The 18352-nt window shown below is 43.9% G+C and overlaps 1 pseudogene; it reads right to left on the minus strand.

The window, feature by feature from the left end:
- Window positions 1–3024: 3024 nt before the first annotated feature.
- On the minus strand, window positions 3025–9760 carry LOC141919158 (uncharacterized; annotated as a pseudogene).
- Window positions 9761–18352: the final 8592 nt, after the last annotated feature.

Here is an 18352-nt window from a genome sequence, read left to right on the forward strand (position 1 = left end):
CACCTTTCCTAAAGACTTCTTACGAAGGATGGACAACCTGACTGCAAAAACAAACTCCTCACACAAAAAGAACGCAGAGAGACTTAACCGGTGCTTTGGGAACAGGATTGGGAGTTTTAAATAGTATTGATTCGGAGGTGATAATGAACAAATTGGCTACCTCAATTAGTGATTTAACTAATATACAAAGGCCTTTGCGATCTTCCTTATTGGCTTTAGGGGCTAACCAGTGGCTGTTGTCGAATATATTACCAAAAGGGGAAAAGGTAAATATAAAGGATCATGAATTGATTACAGATGCACTCAGTGTGCTCCAAAATAACCTCTCTTTAACTCTCAGCTGCATCCAGACTCAAATATGGATGCAGTCGATAACTACCTCAATTATAAGAGAAGGTGAAGAAGGTATTCTTCCTACTGAAATTCGAAGAATAATTTGGGACAGTGCTACTAATTTTGAAAAGAAACTCCAATCCTGGTGGAACCTGGTAAACTTTACCTATGACCCCATCACAAACACAGCTACTACCTTTATACTCACTATTTACAATGCCACCATATACCAAATTTATCCTATCATTGCATTAGGGCTGAATCACAACGGAACCATACTCTATCCTTCTGAGCATAGAGTATGGGCCCGAAAAGTAAACGAAAAATGGCAAACTGTCAATCTAGAGTCCTGCATTGTACGGGAACAACAAGGATTCATTTGTGAAGGCAATACAATTGAGGCACAAGATATTTATTTAGATACCGAACAAAATATTTGTCACTTTGAGGTCCATCCCAATGAAAATCCTAAAACAGTACTTATATATATTGGCGAAGGTTGTGTATGTTTGAGGACGGTTTGTGAATTCTTAACCGTAGACAAGATCATAATAGAGACAAAAAATTATTCAAATCTCTGTGTTTGCAACTTCACAAAGGTAATCGGATGTAACTTTTCCTATTTAGCCCCGGTCACGTCTTACCAACTCCTGCAATCCAATTATACATTAATACATAATCTACAACCTACACCCATTGGAATGAACCTCACTTTGGTTAAGCAGTTACTTCAACACAAAGACTTAGTTAGAATTTTAGAGAAAATTAGAGAAAACGGACAGAAAACTCTAATAACTGTTCATCACAATGTGGAAGAAATACACCGAGTCTTGGAAAGAACAAAAAAGAATACAGAACATAACTGGTGGGACACCCTTTTTAGATGGTCACCTACTGCTACAGGCATCTTAAACAAGTTGTGTCACCCCATTGTGGTTCTCTTGATATTAATCTTAATCAGTTTAACTTTGTCAATAATATTATATGTCATAACTTGGAGAATGATGCAACGAGTAACATATCTGATGTCTGTCACCCGTCCAATACTCATTAAAGCCAAAACCAATCAATTAGATGATGACTTTAAATTGAAAAAAACTCTCCTGTTAAGTCAACAAGAATTGCAACGATTTGATGAACAAAATGATAAAAAGAAAAAGGGGGGATTGTGATAGACAGTAAACTGTTTGTTCATCAAATTCCATTGAAGATACTGGGAGCTCGTGACATGTTATTCCATAAACTATGTTGGCCTAAGCTTAATCTTAACTATTACACTGTGTAACGACTAACTGACTGTAAGTGCTTATCTAAGTTGAAATGCTGAAGCAAGGACTCCTACTAGGCAAAAGACTGAAAAGAGGGAGAAAGGGAAGAAGGACAAAGGGGAGAAAGACAAAGGGAAGAAGAAGAAGAAAAAAAAAAAAAAAAAAGGGTGTAGTGTCTATATTCTGTAAGATATAAACAAAGACTTTGTGAGCCACTCTCAGGAAAGTAGGAAATACGAGAAGCTGGTGACGTGAGGAAGACCCGGATGGAGCGACCCCCTAGCTGCAAAGTGCGCAGACGCAGGATACACCTCTCAGAGAGACCCGATAACGGAAGGCGGAGGATATAAAAAGACGGACCCTCGGGAAGTGGGTGCGCGCCGTTGGTGGAGCAGGGACTCCCCGGCCGCCCAGCGCTGTTTTGCTTATTGCCGCTTGCTAAAATAAATAATTGAAATTTAATTTGTCCTAACTTGCATCATTTTGGCAAGATAGTCTATAACATTATCGGCATCAGCAAACGATCAAACTTGCATCTAGTACCAGTTTTTTAACAGCTAACTGATGGATTCAGCATGTGACAATGCAATATTCATAGCAGGGCATGTACTGCAAGCAGAACGGGAACACCAGTGGTACGATTGTTTCTGGCAGGCAACAATCAATTTTGCAAACACCTTGGGCCACCATTTCCCAGCTGAAGGGACTACAGAGTAGCTGCAGGTTGTTTGAAAGGTCACACTAACTGACAGGATGCTCTACCTGGAAAATGTTTTTAATATTTACATAATTTGCTGGTGTTTCAGTACAGCCTGACATCTCTCCCTGTCATGCAGAGACCTAATGAAAACTCCGACATCTCTCACGGTCCTGTTGTACCATTAAATGAGTCCCACCTGCCCAAAGGCTGCTGACTTTCCTCAGCAGCTTGCTCAGTTGTAGACACCTCACGTTAGCACATCAAAATATGTGAGATAAAAGCTGTCAGTGCTGTGCCATACTGAAAGGTTTGTGTACTCTTGGAAGCTTGCTACCACCATCACTCCTTTGTGTAAAAATTTAAGGAGATGTTACTCTCCAAAGCTTTTAGGAGCTAGTAGGAAAGAACAACCTCTCAAAATACTTCGTTATTTCTCCTATTGCCAGGAGAAGCCTAGACAAATACCCAAGCTACAGCTATGAGGTGCCTGGAGGTAAATACCACAATACAACCCCCAATGCTCAGGTTTGGTAGCTGACAATAACTTCACACCTTTTTGACTGACAGTTTCCAAAGAAGATGAGTTACACAAACCTTTAATTTAGTATCAGCCCTATTCTGAACAGCTGTGCTGAAAACAGAGCGACATTACTGGAAAGTCTCTCTTTCACTCCACATGCTTTCTTAAGCTCACATCATCTCACAAACATGCACTGTGTTGTTTCATTTCTCACTCCTCTTCACTTTTTTGATCCACAACTTTTTCATGGCATTTTTCACTTCTTCTTTGGAGGTGTAGATTAAGGGATTGAGCGTAGGCGTAATGATGGCGTAGAACACAGAGACCATCTTGTCTGCTGAGAAGGTGGTGGAAGGGCGCATATAGATGAAAACGCATGGCCCAAAGAACAGAACTACAACAGCGATGTGGGAACTACATGTATAGAGTGCTTGGAGACGCCCTTTGGCAGAGCGTGTCCTCAAAGAAACCACGATAACAGCATAGGACACAACAAGAACAACAGAACAGCTCAGGGAAATCCCACCACCATTGGCAGCCACGATGACACCGGTGATGTAGGTGTCAGTGCAGGCCAGCTTTGGTGAAGGGTGAACATCACAGAAGTAGTGGTCAATCTCATTGGGCCCATAAAACGGTAGCCAAATGGCCAGCAAGGTCTGCCCCACTGAGTGTACAAAGCCCCCCACCCAAGAAGTTGCCACCAACCAGCCACAGACATGCTTGTTCACAATATTTGTGTAATGAAGTGGCTTGCATATAGCAACGCAACGATCATAGGCCATCACTGTGAGAAGGAAGATCTCAGTGCACCCGAAGAAATGGCCTGCAAACAGTTGAGCTATGCAGCCCACAAAAGAGATGGTCTTCTTCTCAACAGGAAGGTGTGGTGGTTTGACCTTGGCTAAATGCCAGGTACCCACCAAGTCGCTCTATCACTTGCCCCCTCCTTCCCCTTTTTTTCTCACCCCCCCCTCCCCCCGCCCCCTTCCCCCTTTTTTTCTCATCAGGGCAAAGAGGGGAAAGAAAATAAGATAGGAAAAAATAAAACAACGCTTGTGGGTAAAACAAAAGCAGTTTTAATATAAGCAAAGTAAAGCAAAGGTCCGCGTGCGGAAGCAAAAAAAATGAAAACAGATTTATTCTCTACTTCCCATTGTCCTGGTTTAGCCAGGATAGGGTTAAGTTTCCCCCAGCAGTAGGCGGGGAGCTCTAGCCGGGTTATTCAGATACCATGCGGACGTCACATCCTGGTGCCGAAGCGGGACAGTCAGTTACCGCGTGTACTGTGGGATTTGCTCTGTTCTCACTGCTGTATCGGTAGATATTTTGCTCTGTTTATTGTTATTACTGTTATTCTTATTGTTATTGTTGTTGTTTGTTGCGTTGCAGTTGCACTGTTGTATTAAACCTCTCTTTATCTCAGCCTTGGGGCTTTGTATTTCACTCCCTTTGTGGGGGAGAGGCAGCAGCCGCGTGGTCTCAGACCCCGGCAGGGACTAAACCACCACACCCATGAACAGGCGATGTCGGGCCTTCTCAGGAAGCAGGGCTCCAACATGCGTAGTCGTTGCCTCGGAGGACCAAGGGTGACCCCACCCCCTTCCTCCTTTCTCCCAGCTTTATACTTGAGCAGACATCAGATGGTCTGGAATATCCCTTTGGTCAGTTTGGATCAGCTGTCCTGGTTCTGTCCCCTCCCAAGATCTTGCCCACCCTGTCCCACTGTGGGGGGGAAATATTGGAAAGAGCCTTGGTGCTGTGTAAGCACTACTCAGCAGTAGCCACAACACCAGTGTGCTATCAACACCCTGCCAGCTCCCAACATAAAACACAGCACCATGAGGGCTGCTATAGGGGAAAACCAATTCCGGCTCAGTGAGACCCAGTAGAGAAGGTCATAAATGAGTTTCGGAGCTGTGACAGTAGATTAACTGATGTCTACAAAAGACTAGTAGCTCAGGAAGAAGTATATGGGAGAGTTCAGCTGTTCACTTGTCTTTATCATAGTGATGATAAGCAGGTTTCCAAGAATGGTGGTGGCATAGAAGATTAAGAATAATGAGAAGCACATTTCTGCTACTGTCTTGTCTTGTGTTAGTCCATGGAGGATGAACTCAGTCACATTGTTTTTGTTCTCCATAGGCACCATGTAGTCTGGATCTGAAGCACAGAAAAGACACCAGCTATGGCATTAGACATGGGACATTATTAGCACACACACATACGGACCACCGGTATGTTAGATATTAAACATATTTCCTTTCCTGTCTTTTGGGGACAGTTTCCATTTAAAGTCAATGTTTCCCTCAAGGAGCAACAGGTGATATCCAAATCAGAACGTATTATGGAGGTATACAATAACAAGCTCAAATTATTTATTTGAGGAGGGTGGTAGAAATAATACCCTCCTGAATCCTAGTTCTCACCTTTGCCTCTTTTAAAAAAGAAGACTAATTACCAGATCCCCTCACAACCCACTTTTACCCTTTGATTTGGAAATACACTTTGATTTGGAAATAAAAGTTGACCAAAAGAGACAGTGCATCTATAATTCACTAATACAACACTTTGATCATGGCCCGAGGAAGATCGTTGCCTAAGCAGTGACTGTACTTTCCTTTTCAGTCCTCTAAAGGATTGCAGCAGAACTACTTCTTCTCGCTCTGACTGTGATACACCTGAATAAGTTCAGTCACAGAAAGAGCTGGCTGGTGTTTTCTTGGACTGCCTTTCTTACAGTACATGAATGAACTAATCTGGAGGTAATTTGCATTAATGGTGCATTAACAGGGGTTTGTATACCTCACCCAGGTCCTGGAACACCTCATAAATACACCTGTAGTGACACTGGGGTCATGAATGTACTGCTGGTGACCCTCCTTTACTCACAAACACCCATGAATTGACCTCTGCAGGATTCCCACGTACACAAGTATCACTAGTGCTCAATGTATACATGAAGATAGAGGTGGCAAATGTGTAATAATCTTGCCTGTGATATCAGCAAGCTCTTTGGGGTCTGAATTCTATTTGAGAATCACAGGACACTTGGTTCTTTCTCCTGAGCTCTCTGCCTCACCTCCTGGCTATTCCCCGACTAGGGCAGCAGAGGAAAGGCTCCTTAATGTCTCCATCCCTATCTCCATGCCCCTCCATGGGCAGAATGAAGGCACTATGAGAAAGACCAAAGTGTATGTGTCGTGGCCGTTGTTGCCTGATATGTCCAGCTCAGACAATGTAAGACTGATCACGTAGGAAGTGCTGCCATCAGCTCCCGAGTCCTCTCTGTAACACTGACAACATCCTTTTGACAGATCTTTCTGGAAACAGCATATAACTGGGGAAAAAACAAACAAACAAACAAACAAACAAAAACAACAGATAAGACACCAACTAAAGCAAAGGTTGAAAAACCTGTAATTGAGTTTTTTCTATTTCATCAAATGGACCTCACAGAAGTCACTCACCAGAAATACCTATTTTCAAAGGTAGAATTTCAGTCATGCTAGAACAATATCAGAAAACTTACACAGTTCATATTTGCCAGTATCCAAGAGTTCTCATGCTATTCCTCCTCTGATGACCTCCTCTAACCACTTCAGGTGGTTTCATCAGAACGTCTCAGCTGCAAGTTGTTGCTTGGATGTTGTGAGAGCATATCTCCACCAATTCTGAAACCTACAGTGGCTGAAAAGAACAGCCTGGCTCTCTACCTGCATTTCCCATTCTTCAAAGAACTACTTCCAAGAACATCTACAAGAACAATTATCTTTCAGAAGATGAGGAAATTGTAGCAGAAATATTTAAACTGAATCATGCTGCAGAAGCACAAGACTATCAGGAGTAATGAGATCCCAGAGGCATAAAACATTTTGTCAGAAATCATCAGTGGACAAGGAGCTAAAAATTGTACTTGGGATAGTTATTAGGGCAGTCTCTGGAGAGTGATGTTGGAGTGTGGTCATCTAGACTGTTAGATTGCACGTGGGTTTGCTTGTTTGCTTGTTTGTTTGCTGTCTGGCTTTTTAATGCTGTCCAGATAAATATTTACTATTGGACATGTATTTCTTCTGGAAGCATTTCTGGTTCAAATAAACATCACACCTGTCCATTTCCAAGATTTGTATTCACCTTAATTTGCAATCAAATATTCTTGGAGTAAAGATGTCTCTTACAGAGGACATTTATATAAATTCTGCCTTCGGTCCTAAGCTAATAGTTCTCATATGCATTCTTATTTCTTATTAACTTGTTCTTATGATTGTATGCTTTATAGACTGTTACCCCTTAGACGTAAGCTGTACAAATTTGGAACAAGAAGTTAAACAGGAAATTACTTCAAAAATTTAGAGAGGTTTGTGGTTAGTCCTCACTGCTTACCAGGTATTTTTACTGAGGTAATGCAAAACACAGAAGCAACTCTTTAGCCCAAGTATTAAGTTCTTATAAGAATTCTTACCAAAGTGTAAAGGAGCATAATGTTGTTTTCAGTGACACCTTCTATAAGCTATGGTCAAATATTTGCCCAGCAGCACCCAGAAATGAGACATCCAGAAAAAAAACTTGGTGTTGCCCCCCCCAAGCATTAAAAAAAAAAAATATCTATTTTTAATATATATATAGGTATAGTTTTGTGCATATATATTATATATAGTTATATAGCCCTAGCTTAGGCTGGGAACACCTTGTAACCTTCAATCCTACATAAGTCACATTAACATGTAACACAGCTGCAGGTGTTTATAGGGAATGTAAGTGGAGAAATAAAAGAGCTTCAGTTACTTTTGGATGCAACCAAGCAGGGCTTTTCCTTCCTCACTCAGCTGATTTGGTGGTTTTTCTGCAGGCAACGTAGGGGCTAGGGTCTCTTGTCTCATTGTGCTCCTCAGATGGAGACCCCAGGCTGCTATAGCTTCTCACCCAGTGACAGCTTTGACTGGCACCGAACAGGTTTGGTTTTTCATCCTCATGTTTCTTCTCTTCCCTCCTGCAATAGTAGGGGTACCAGCTGTTCCCATGGCAAACACCTTCTTCCCTTGTGTGTGTGTGTAAATGTGCTCTGTCAGGCTAGGAGTTGTCTTGCATACTGGAATAGTCTCTAAGCAATTCTTTCTTTTTTCCATTGATAAATGAAATTGCACATCTAAATGCCTTCTTTGGTGACTCCTTCATTTCCTACAGTCAGAAAGGTGTCTTTCATTAGATCTATGATTCTGTATTAGTCTAAATATTAAAATAAAAATCTTGAGTCAGAGCTGAAGGATAGAGGGGATGGTTGGAAGGATGGCATCAGTGATAGGTGAAGTAGATAGAATTATAGAATAGTTTGGGTTGGAAGGAACCTTTGAAGATCATCTAGTCCAAACCCCCCTGCCACAGGCAGAGGTATCTTTCACTAGATCAGGTTTCTCAAAGTCCCATCCAACCTGGCCTTAAACACTGCAGGAAGGATTTGTTTCACTGGCAGGAGAAGGGGAGAAGTTTACCTCCTCTCATCTACATCAGCAAATGACCCATCCAGCACCTAATATCAGATTTTTAACTGCTAACTCATAGATTCAAGATACCACAATGTGGTTCTCATAAAAAGACATTTACTGCAAGCAGAAATTCCAGCAGTATGTGACCATAGACCTCTGTGTTCCTGGCTGAATGGGTTACAGAGCAGATGGAGTTCATCTGAAAGTTTATATCTGAGTAATGGGATGCTCTACCTGGACAAAATTTTCAGCATTTTAATAGTATTTATTTAAACACTGATGTTTCCGTTAGTGTTCAGGAGCCCCAGGCCTGGGCCTGCACTAGTTGACAAAATAGAAAGAGAATGCCTGTTTGTCACAGAGCTCACAATTTCTTTCAAATCAAAAGATGAATCTTTGGTGTCTTCCTAATTACAACAGGAGCTAACAAGCTGTTCTTTGAAAGGCAGTTCTTGGGGAATTTTCACAAAATAAATTATAGTGAAAGATGCTTGATTTTCTCTGATCCTTTGGAAATGTTACCACAGTTCTACACCTTCCCGTTTTCACTTCCCACTTTTCTACTCCACAGTTTTCTCATGGCACTCTTCACCTCCTTATTTCTTAGCGTGTAGATGAGTGGGTTCAGCATGGGTATGATGACAGTGTAAAACACTGCCACGCTCTTGTCCTCCAACAGATTTAGATGGGCGTATGTAGATGAATGTGCAAAGCACAGAATCACCACAGTGATGTGGGACCCACAGGTGGAGAGGGCCTTGTGCCACCCTTCGGCTATTTGACTTCAAGGAAACCAGGATGACAATGGAGGACATGACCAGGATGAAGAAACAGCTCAGAGTTATCATTCCACTGTTGGCAACAACAATGATGCCCACAGTGTAGGTGTCGGTACAGGCCAGTTGTAGTAGAGGGCGGACGTCACAGAAGTAGTGGTCAGTTTTGTTAGGGCCACAGAAAGGGAGCTGAGAGGTTTGAAGAGTTTGCACTATGGAGCGCACAAAGCCTCCTACCCATGAGCCAATCACCATCCGGCCACACACACGCACCTGATCATGAGGGTGGTGTAGTGGAGAGGTCTGCAGATGGCCACGTAGCGATCCTAGGCCATCACTGTGAGGATGAAGAACTCTGTGCAGACAAAGAAATGTACCCCAAACAGCTGTGCTATGCAACCCACAAAGGAGATGGTTTTATTTTCAGCAAGGAAGTCAGCAATCGTTTTGGGAGCTGTGATGGAAGAGTAACAGATATCTAGAAAGGCCAGGTAGCAGAGGAAGAAATACATGGGGGAGTTCAGACACAGACTGCTAATTACAGTGATAACAATGAGCAGATTCCCTGCCACAGTAATCATATAGAAGAACAGAAACATCACAAAATGTATTTTCTGTGCGCTTTGGTTCTCTGAGAGGCCCAGAAGAATGAATTCCTTCACACTGCTTGCATTCTTCATGTTACTCAGTTGGGTGGCGATATGCAATACACAGCCTGGGCACATGGAAAAATAAAGACAAATGATTCATCAGGTTTTTTCATTCTTAAAAATGAATTCTTTATCAGAATTGCATGCACACTAAGAAATAGACAGGATTAGTATTAAGTTTATGAAGTGGTTTTTTTGCTGGTTTTTACTTTAGAGTTTCACCAAAAATAGGCACCTCTTAGAAACAAACTATCTGTATGGGATTCATCCTAGTATCAAAACATTCCCAGGCAACTGCTGTTAAAAATGACCATGGCAAGTCCTGCCCAATAAAAACACAAGCAGTTCTCCCTGTTTGTGAAGGTCATCTGAGCACTTCTGTGGAATGATTCAGTTAATTCAAATTATCTAGTGCCTATTTAAATTTACAGCAAAATCTCTTGTGCAAGCAAAAACTGGTCAAACATCCACAGGAAACACGGAAATGGAGAAAACCCAAAATTGCTCTCAAAGCCACAAAGTAAAGCCTAGAGAGGAAGATGGGAAAGTTAGGGACTTTTCCTGTGCTTACAGTTGTACTAACAGTAGGTAACAGGTATTCAAGAAGGGGAGTAAAATTTACATGGATAATTCCTTTTCTGATATATCTCCAAGAAGAAAAGATCAGTAAGAACAATGTGACATCGATTTCTACCTAGTCTTACCAAGCTGTGATCCTCTCCATCCCTCCTCTTTTCACTTAACACTGACATAGTTTTCTACAGAAAACAAAGGACAAAATGTGTGCATATTTATGGCTGGGCAGTAGCCAGAGGAAGAGAAACAGCTGGGCTCCATCTAGGCCAGGGCAGAACTGGAAGCAAACCCCTCCAGTCTCGGTGTCATGTTTAGGCAATCAGTGGTTCAGAAAGGAGTGACCAAGAGATAAATGATCAAGGAAAACTATATTCCTGAATAACGGCAGATGGGAAACTCCTGATGGAAATGGAAAACAAGGTGTATACTTTTAAAAAGATTGTAAAGATATGACCCGCTCACCACAAGACAGCTCTACTGTGTGTCCCTCTTGGTAAGGCCCCCGTCACCATCACCAAACTGCATTTTACAGTATATTCACCTGCCTCATTCCATCTCATTGCCTTACGTCATGTAGGCACCTATATCTGAGCCAGTCGTGCACTCTTTTTTCTGCCTTTGCAGGGCAACTCATGATCAGCCTAAGGTGTGTACTTAAGGTGTCTAAGATGTGATGAATTACCTTCCGGAGATGTCTATTTCTTTCTGTTGACTCCAAGACAATGACTAGAATGACTAATTCAGGGGAAGATTCCCACAGAGGAATACTTCTAAAAGTATCTTTTCAGGGAGAGACTATAATTGTATGATATAATGCAATCAATTGCAAAATAAAATAAATACAGTGTGGAAGGTTAACTTTCAAAAAGGATGGGTAATTGCACCATCTCCTTGCTCCTAGGGAGGAATGCTTCCCTAAAATCTCAGGTGGTTTATGGGAAACAAACAACAAAATAACCTAATCTGGGGTTACAGAACTAGCTCTGCATGCTTCCAACCAAAGATAGCCATAGACAATTGATAACTTCAGTGAAAATTTCTTTTTGTATTTTCACACTTGTCCAAGAAGGGAAACAAAAGAGGAAAGGAAATCCGGAAAAGAGGAAAGGGAACAAGAAAAGAAAAGAAAAGAAATAAGAAAGGATCTCGAGAACCTGGAAAACTTACCTCCTCTGTGTTTGGAGATCTAACATTTTCTCTAAGAGCTGTATGATTTTATGTCCCCAACACCTGTCTTCCCTGGTAGGAATATGTTAGAGCACAGACTCTTTAAAGAACATAGAATAGCTTCTGGAAATCTTCCAACACTTGCTTAGGAGGTGCCTTTTACTGTATAATCCCGTCTAATTTCATTTCATGCATCACAAGTGTATCTTGGTATTTTCTACCTGAGTGAGAACTGCTTTGGTGGGCTGTCTGGGTAGTGTGGCCTGGCCTGGGTGCACGGAAGGATGCATTCACAACCCAGCAGCAGAAAGAAGACTGAGAAGAAAACTGCTTAAGTAGCACTCTTTAACCCTCTCCAAGGAAATCTCCCACTGCAAGGGCTCTTGGGGCTGGAGGAGGGAGGTGTGGAGGCTTAATGGAGAAAAGGCATGAAAGGAAGGGGCAAAGGAGGAGAAAATAACTCTCTCCTGACTGAAAAGTTTGAGCAAACATATGTTAAAGAAATAGCTATCAGTCAGTGATGATGATATTCTGAAGGCACTTCAGGATTTCTCCAGTAGAAATAACAGCCAATGGATTAGCTGAATATTAAACTGGACAAGCATTTGCAAAGACCTAGTCCAGTTAACCCTTTCCAGAGTCTTCCAGTAAGCCATGATTTAGGGTTTTCCCAAGAGTGGAGGCCCATTAGATCCACGGCTTTGGCTTTATAGCATTGTGAGTAATAAAACAATACATTTAAATCTTTGTGTATCCCAAAAACAAAACACATAAACCACAAATCTTTTTAAAAAAGTCAGAGAGATTTCTATTAGTAAGGAGAGCGGTGCCATGCTCTGGGGCTGGCAGAGTTACCTGTCACAAGTCTTTTAAAGGGCAAGTCAGGCACACTTCTATCCGTGGTGGTTATGACTGAGCTTTCAAAAAGACAGCAGACGCCCTGGGTTACCTCTTGATGGCCCTTCAAGTCCTCTCTTGCATGAAATTTCATCACTGGCAACCCAATGAATAAAGCCTCTTGTAAGAACTTGCACGTTTTAGCAAAGGTCAGCAATTTACAGAATATGTAAAAAAATCCTGCTTTTACAAATGGGGGAACTGAGGGAGCAAGTCAGCTATTTTATGCCTGTGGAAGTCAGCTGAGTTGAGTCTTCATCACTCTAGGCTTTCCTATGGAAAGAAATACAACTCTCCAGAATTTGGTTCACCTGATCTACCTCAGACCTGATTTTAGGATGGGATTAGGTCTGAAATAGACGTTTAGATGTTGAACAAAATTGCTTAGGGCAGACAAAGGCTGCATCAAAGAGTTGCAGTCAATGGCTCAATGTCCAAATGGAAACCAGCAACAAGTGGTGTCCCTCAAGGGTCCATGCTGGGACCAATACTATTTAATATCTTCATCATTTATATAGACAGTGGGATCGAGTGTAACCTCAGCAGGTTTGCAGATGACACCCAGCTGAGTGGTGCAGTTGATACACTTGAGGAAGGGATGTGCCATCCAGAAGGACCTTGACAGGTGTAAGGAGTGGGCCCATGAGAACTTCATGAAGTTCAGCAAGGCCAAGTGCAAGGTCCTGCACATGGGTTGAGGCAACCCCCACTATCAGTACAGACCGGAGGATGAAGGGATTGAGAGCAGCCCTGCAGACAAGCACTTGGGGATACTGGTGGATGAAAAATTGAACATGAGCCGGCAATGTGCGCTTGCAGCCCAGAAAGCCAGTCATATCCTGGGGTTCATCAAAAGAAGCATGGCCAGCAGGTCAAGGGAGGTGATTCTCCCCTTCTACTCCACTCTGGTGAGACCCCACCTGGAATACTGCATCCAGCTCTGGGGTCCTCAGTACAAGACAGATACGGACCTGTTAGAGCAGGTCCAGAGGATGGCCATGAAAATGATCAGCGGGCTGGAACAGCTCTCCTATGAAGAAAGGTTGAGAGGCTTCAGCCTGAAGAAGAGAAGCCCCCTCAAGACCTTCTTGTGGCCTTTCAAAATTACATAAGAAAGACAGAGAAAGGTTTTTCAACAGGGCCTGTAGTGACAGGACAAGGGGCAACAGTTTTAAACTGGAAGAGAGTAGATTTAGATTGGACACGAGGAAGACATTGTTTATGATGAGGGTGGTGAGACACTGGAACAGGTTGCCCAGAGTATTCAAGGCCAGGTTGGATGGGGCTTTGAGCAAAGTGATCTAGTGAAAGATGTCCCTACCTATGACAGGGAGGGTTGGACTAGATAATCTTTAAAGGTCTCTTTCAACCCAAACCATCCTATGATTCTGTGCAATCTTGCTGTCAAGAAGAGCCTCGTCTTTCTTAACTTAAAGCTTCTGCAGCCAAAGTTGAATCTATAAAATCAAACAGAACGAAGCAAATGGAGATGCTATTTCATGCATCAGTTCAACTCATCACTGCTCTGAAGTCTACTGAGTATTTTTAGCTTCTGACTTACGGGTGTCAATTGTTTCATCCACTGCCCATTACTTTGGTTCACTGACATTTCTTGAAATTTAGAATGGCCAAATAACAAGCAAGGCAATGTAGGCATCTCCCGACGCAGAATGCCAGCGATCCATGCAGTGGAAATGAAAACCCCCAAATTAATGAGGAGGTTAAATACTGCTCTAAGTGAAAATAGTCTTCTAACTTAAATATCATCTCACCCTGTAGCCTGGAGTCCTGGCCAGATTCACAAGCGGTCACAGTAGTCACTATAGGAAACAGAGTATTGGGTAAGAAAGTAAAAACAGTCTTACAGTCTTTGGGAAAGGAAGAGGAACAGCAAATGACAGAAGCAGCTAAAGGTGAACCAGCAGGTATCTAGCCTGCTAAGCTGTTTGGGCCAGATCTGCCAGTTTCTGTATCCACTGACACACATGGCAGTAATTTGGCTAGCATCATAGTCATCTCCTTTTGTCTCCCTGTCCAAACGGACTAGCAGAAGGGACTTAATTCACCAGCCCAAATCAAGAGTTGCTGGTATCTCCTGTTGCAAAACAGTTTCCTAGAAGGATGTGCTTACTATCAGGAAAGGAGAAAGGTGTTTTCTCCATTTTCACTCCACTGACTGTGACAGGTGGGTCTGGACACCATGGTGGTGGCAGCTCATGCACACAGAGGGACTGTACATGGTGAGAAGATGAGTGAGGTGTTGTGGGTAGGTAGTAAATGCTGGCAAGGGGCTGTCTTCATAGAGACATGAGGTGTGGATTTGATGGTGGGCAGGATGGGGCTGAGGCACTCTTTGGGGGACAAGTTGTGAAACTGGAAGTGGAAGGCACAAGGCTGGAGGCTCTCTTGAGGGATTTTGTGAAATTGCAAGTGCCTGAGGTGTGGGGAAGGACTGTGCTGAAAGACAGCATGAAGTGGCAGGTAATACTCTGGGGCGTGAAGTTACATCAGAATAGCTCCTGCCATCAGAACGGGCATTGTGTACTGAAGACAACACAAGCAGAGGTTGTTGGGGTCCCACTGCTGTCGCTCCCCCCCACACATTCTGCCAGTTGCCCCACACACCGTGTGCCTGCTGTCCCCACCATCCCCTGCAGGGGTTTGCTGGAGGTCCCACTGATGCCAACCCCCCATCCCTGCACCCCCAACCCCTCGAGGACACCTCCCAATGCCCCCCACAACCCTTCCCCTCAGATTTGGGGACCCTGTTGTCACCCGTGTGCCCCCCACCCCCATGGAAGGGGACCACACTGGGCTGACAATCAAAGCCACCAATGGCCTCCACTTGTGCATCAACAGCATCGGCCGGGATGGGGGACACATGGACACCCCAGGGGGGACACAGGGACATGGGGACACCTCCCCCATACTCCCATGGGTCTCCTGGTGGTCTCCAAATTGATACCCTGGGGATGGGAGGGGACATGGGGACCCCAAGTTGGCTCTTGGGGACAGTCCATCTATGACACATCCCCCACTGAGATGAGGAGCTAGGAAATTAAAATAGGATATAGAAATTAGGCACTCAAGAAAGGAAGGTATAACTTAGTTTAGAGATAAAGATGGAAGACTTAGAGATCAGGCTGGGGGCTAGAGGCCCATTAGTTAAAAGATAACTAAGACTGAATAGGATAATAGATCATAGTCGATGGGCCAGAGAGCAAAACAATATGGAAACCTTGATTAATGGAAGCTGTGAGGGAATGCTTCCTGATAGAATAGGAAGACAGCCCTAAAAACTGGTCAAAACCAACCTTATGGTCCGGCCTGAGTCCAGAAGGCGACAGAGACTGCGCAAGGAATGGAGGTAAAAAGTTCAACAGTGAGGAAGAGGAGCTACTTCATCTCTGTGACTCCAGCCCATGACCACTGGGACACACTGCGCAGACACAACTAGGAGGAGACCGGGGCGGAACATACGAAAAAGACTTTCAGGCTCATTATAATACGAAGCGGGAATAGGTCATGCATATGTATAGGCATATTATGAATATGTGATGCTTTGTAGCATAAAGCCAAGACAAGGTGCCACGAGAGGTGCGCACGTTTGGGTGGAGCGATCCCCCGTGCGCCTCAGCGCTGAATAAACATACCGACTTTATAACTTTATAAGTTGTGGAGCTGTGCTTCTGCAAATCACCACGTTGACACCCCATGAGCTTGAGGGGACACAGGAGACATCAAACTGGCTCTTGGGGACATCTCCATCTGTTGCGGATGAAAGTATTAACACGGTAATGATTTAACAGGAAATCTAGATTTATTATCTAACAGCATTTGATCATTACAAAAGAATTCAGAAAATGTTATAAAAATAAATTATCTACGGATTCTAAGATGACAAGATTCACAGTAACTTACTTTATGGTATCTTAATTTATACATATATACATACACATAGACAAACACAAAACATACAAACACACACAGAGACAAAAGTATCCGGATCCAGTAGAATGAAGTGTGTACCCACACACCAGTAAGCAGAGAAAGAGTGGGTGAAAGAGAAGCTAGCTCAAAGGAAAATTTCCCTCCTCTCGAGTTTAGAGTAAATACCCACAATGCCTTGGCGTTCGTCAATGGGCGATAATTGAGACTCGAGAGGGTTGACTTTGCCCTGGCCTTCCATCAGCTGTGGCAGCACACAACACCGTAAGGGTTTGGTACCTGAGAGGCGTCCCAGCTCAGGGGAGATGCTGGTCACAGGCCCGCTGCGATCCAGGAGAGCTCAAAGGGTCTCCCTGGTGGTCGCAGTTTATAGGGTCCAAGATAATTGACTTTTCGTCAGATACTTTTTACTCACGCCCAGCTCGAACAACGAAGTATTCTGGTGCCTTCCAGCAGTCGCACAAGAATTTGACGAATGTGCAACTCTGTTATTGTTCCCATTTGACCCCATCCCAGGCACAGGTGTGCCAGGCCCTTAGGAGATGATGGGCTGTTATAACCATTTCTAAGCAATCGGGAGGGCAGGAGCCAGGCTCGTTAAGGGGGCGCCTTAACGTTATCAGTCCTTATCTCCACAGATTGGTGTATAGCTCGGGGGAGGTGGCTGGAATCACACCTGGCACAAAGCAGCCCAACAAAGGAGGGGCGGGGAGGGGTGAGAATTGCACCACCACAATCCACCCCGTGACTAAAGTCAATTTATCTTGTCCATAGAGTGGCAGTGTGCTTGCCTCTTGCCTCTATGCCTATAAACAGAGGATGCCACAATCCAATTATAATTGGAGGGGATTTTGTGTTTGATTAGCTTCTAGTAAAAAAAAAAAAATATTTTAGGGAAGTATACACACAGGGATACTTTTGTAACTGCGTAATCTGTCTAACCATTCTCCAAACCTTAATATACAATACTACTATAACCAGTATAGATATTAAATTAGAATTAGGAAAATCATGACCAGGTGAAACATGGAATTAAACAGTCCTGTGGCTGTTGGTGACCACCAATATAAGCTTTCCCACCATCGATGTTCTCCATCCTTTTGACTCTCATTAGCACTTGATGTATTTCTTTTATATCATGCTGGACCGTGATAAGAGTCTTTTGTCCAGTTTTTAAAGGCCTTTTAAAGCCAACCACCAGAGCCTACCTGGAGCCATCTTGGACTAAACCTGGCCAGCCAGATCCTACTCAGGGTTGTCTTTGATCCTGGCCTGCCACGCAGAGACTAATTAGAGCCCAGCTGGACACCAGCCAGAGGAAACCTAGAACCTAGAACCTGCATGGAGCAGAGGTAATCCCCCCAGAGCCTACTCAGAGCCCTTGTGGCCTACCGCCAGCTAGCCAGAGACTACTTGGAGCCCATTTGGACCAAAGGTGGCAAGCCAGAGCCAACTCAGAGCTCTCCATGAGGCCGGCATTCCACCCAGAACCTACTTACTGTTCAGCTGGACACAAGCTGACCTGCCAGAGGCTCTGGCTCTCTGGCTAATGCAGGAAGGTAGGCTCAGGCTCTCTTGCTTAGCGCTGAAGACAATGGGCTCTGGCTCACATTGGAAGGTGTGTTCTGGTTTACTGGATGACTCAAGGAAGGTGGGCTCTGGCTAACAATGCAGGAAGGGAGGATCTGGCTAACGTTGGAAGATGGGCTCTGGGTGTCTGGCTAACAGCGCCAGAAGGTGGGCTCTGGCTCTCTGGATCACAACGCAGAAAGGTAGCCTCTGGCTCTCAGAGCCCTCTTGGACCCCGTCCTGCCAGCCAAATCCTACTCAGAGTTGTCCTGGAAGCAGGTATGCCACCCAGAGCCTATATACAGCACAGCTGGCCAGCCAGAGGAAACCAAAACCCTGCCAGCCAGGACCACAGGTCAGCCAGCCAGAGTCTGCTCAGAGCCCTTGTGGCCTGCAGCACTCCAGTCAGAGCCTACTCGCAGCCCTCTTGGACCAAAGCTTGTCCTTGAGAATGGCATGGCACCT

Source organism: Strix aluco, unplaced genomic scaffold (assembly GCF_031877795.1).
Source record: "Strix aluco isolate bStrAlu1 unplaced genomic scaffold, bStrAlu1.hap1 H_2, whole genome shotgun sequence".
NCBI classification, from domain to species: Eukaryota; Metazoa; Chordata; class Aves; order Strigiformes; family Strigidae; genus Strix; species Strix aluco.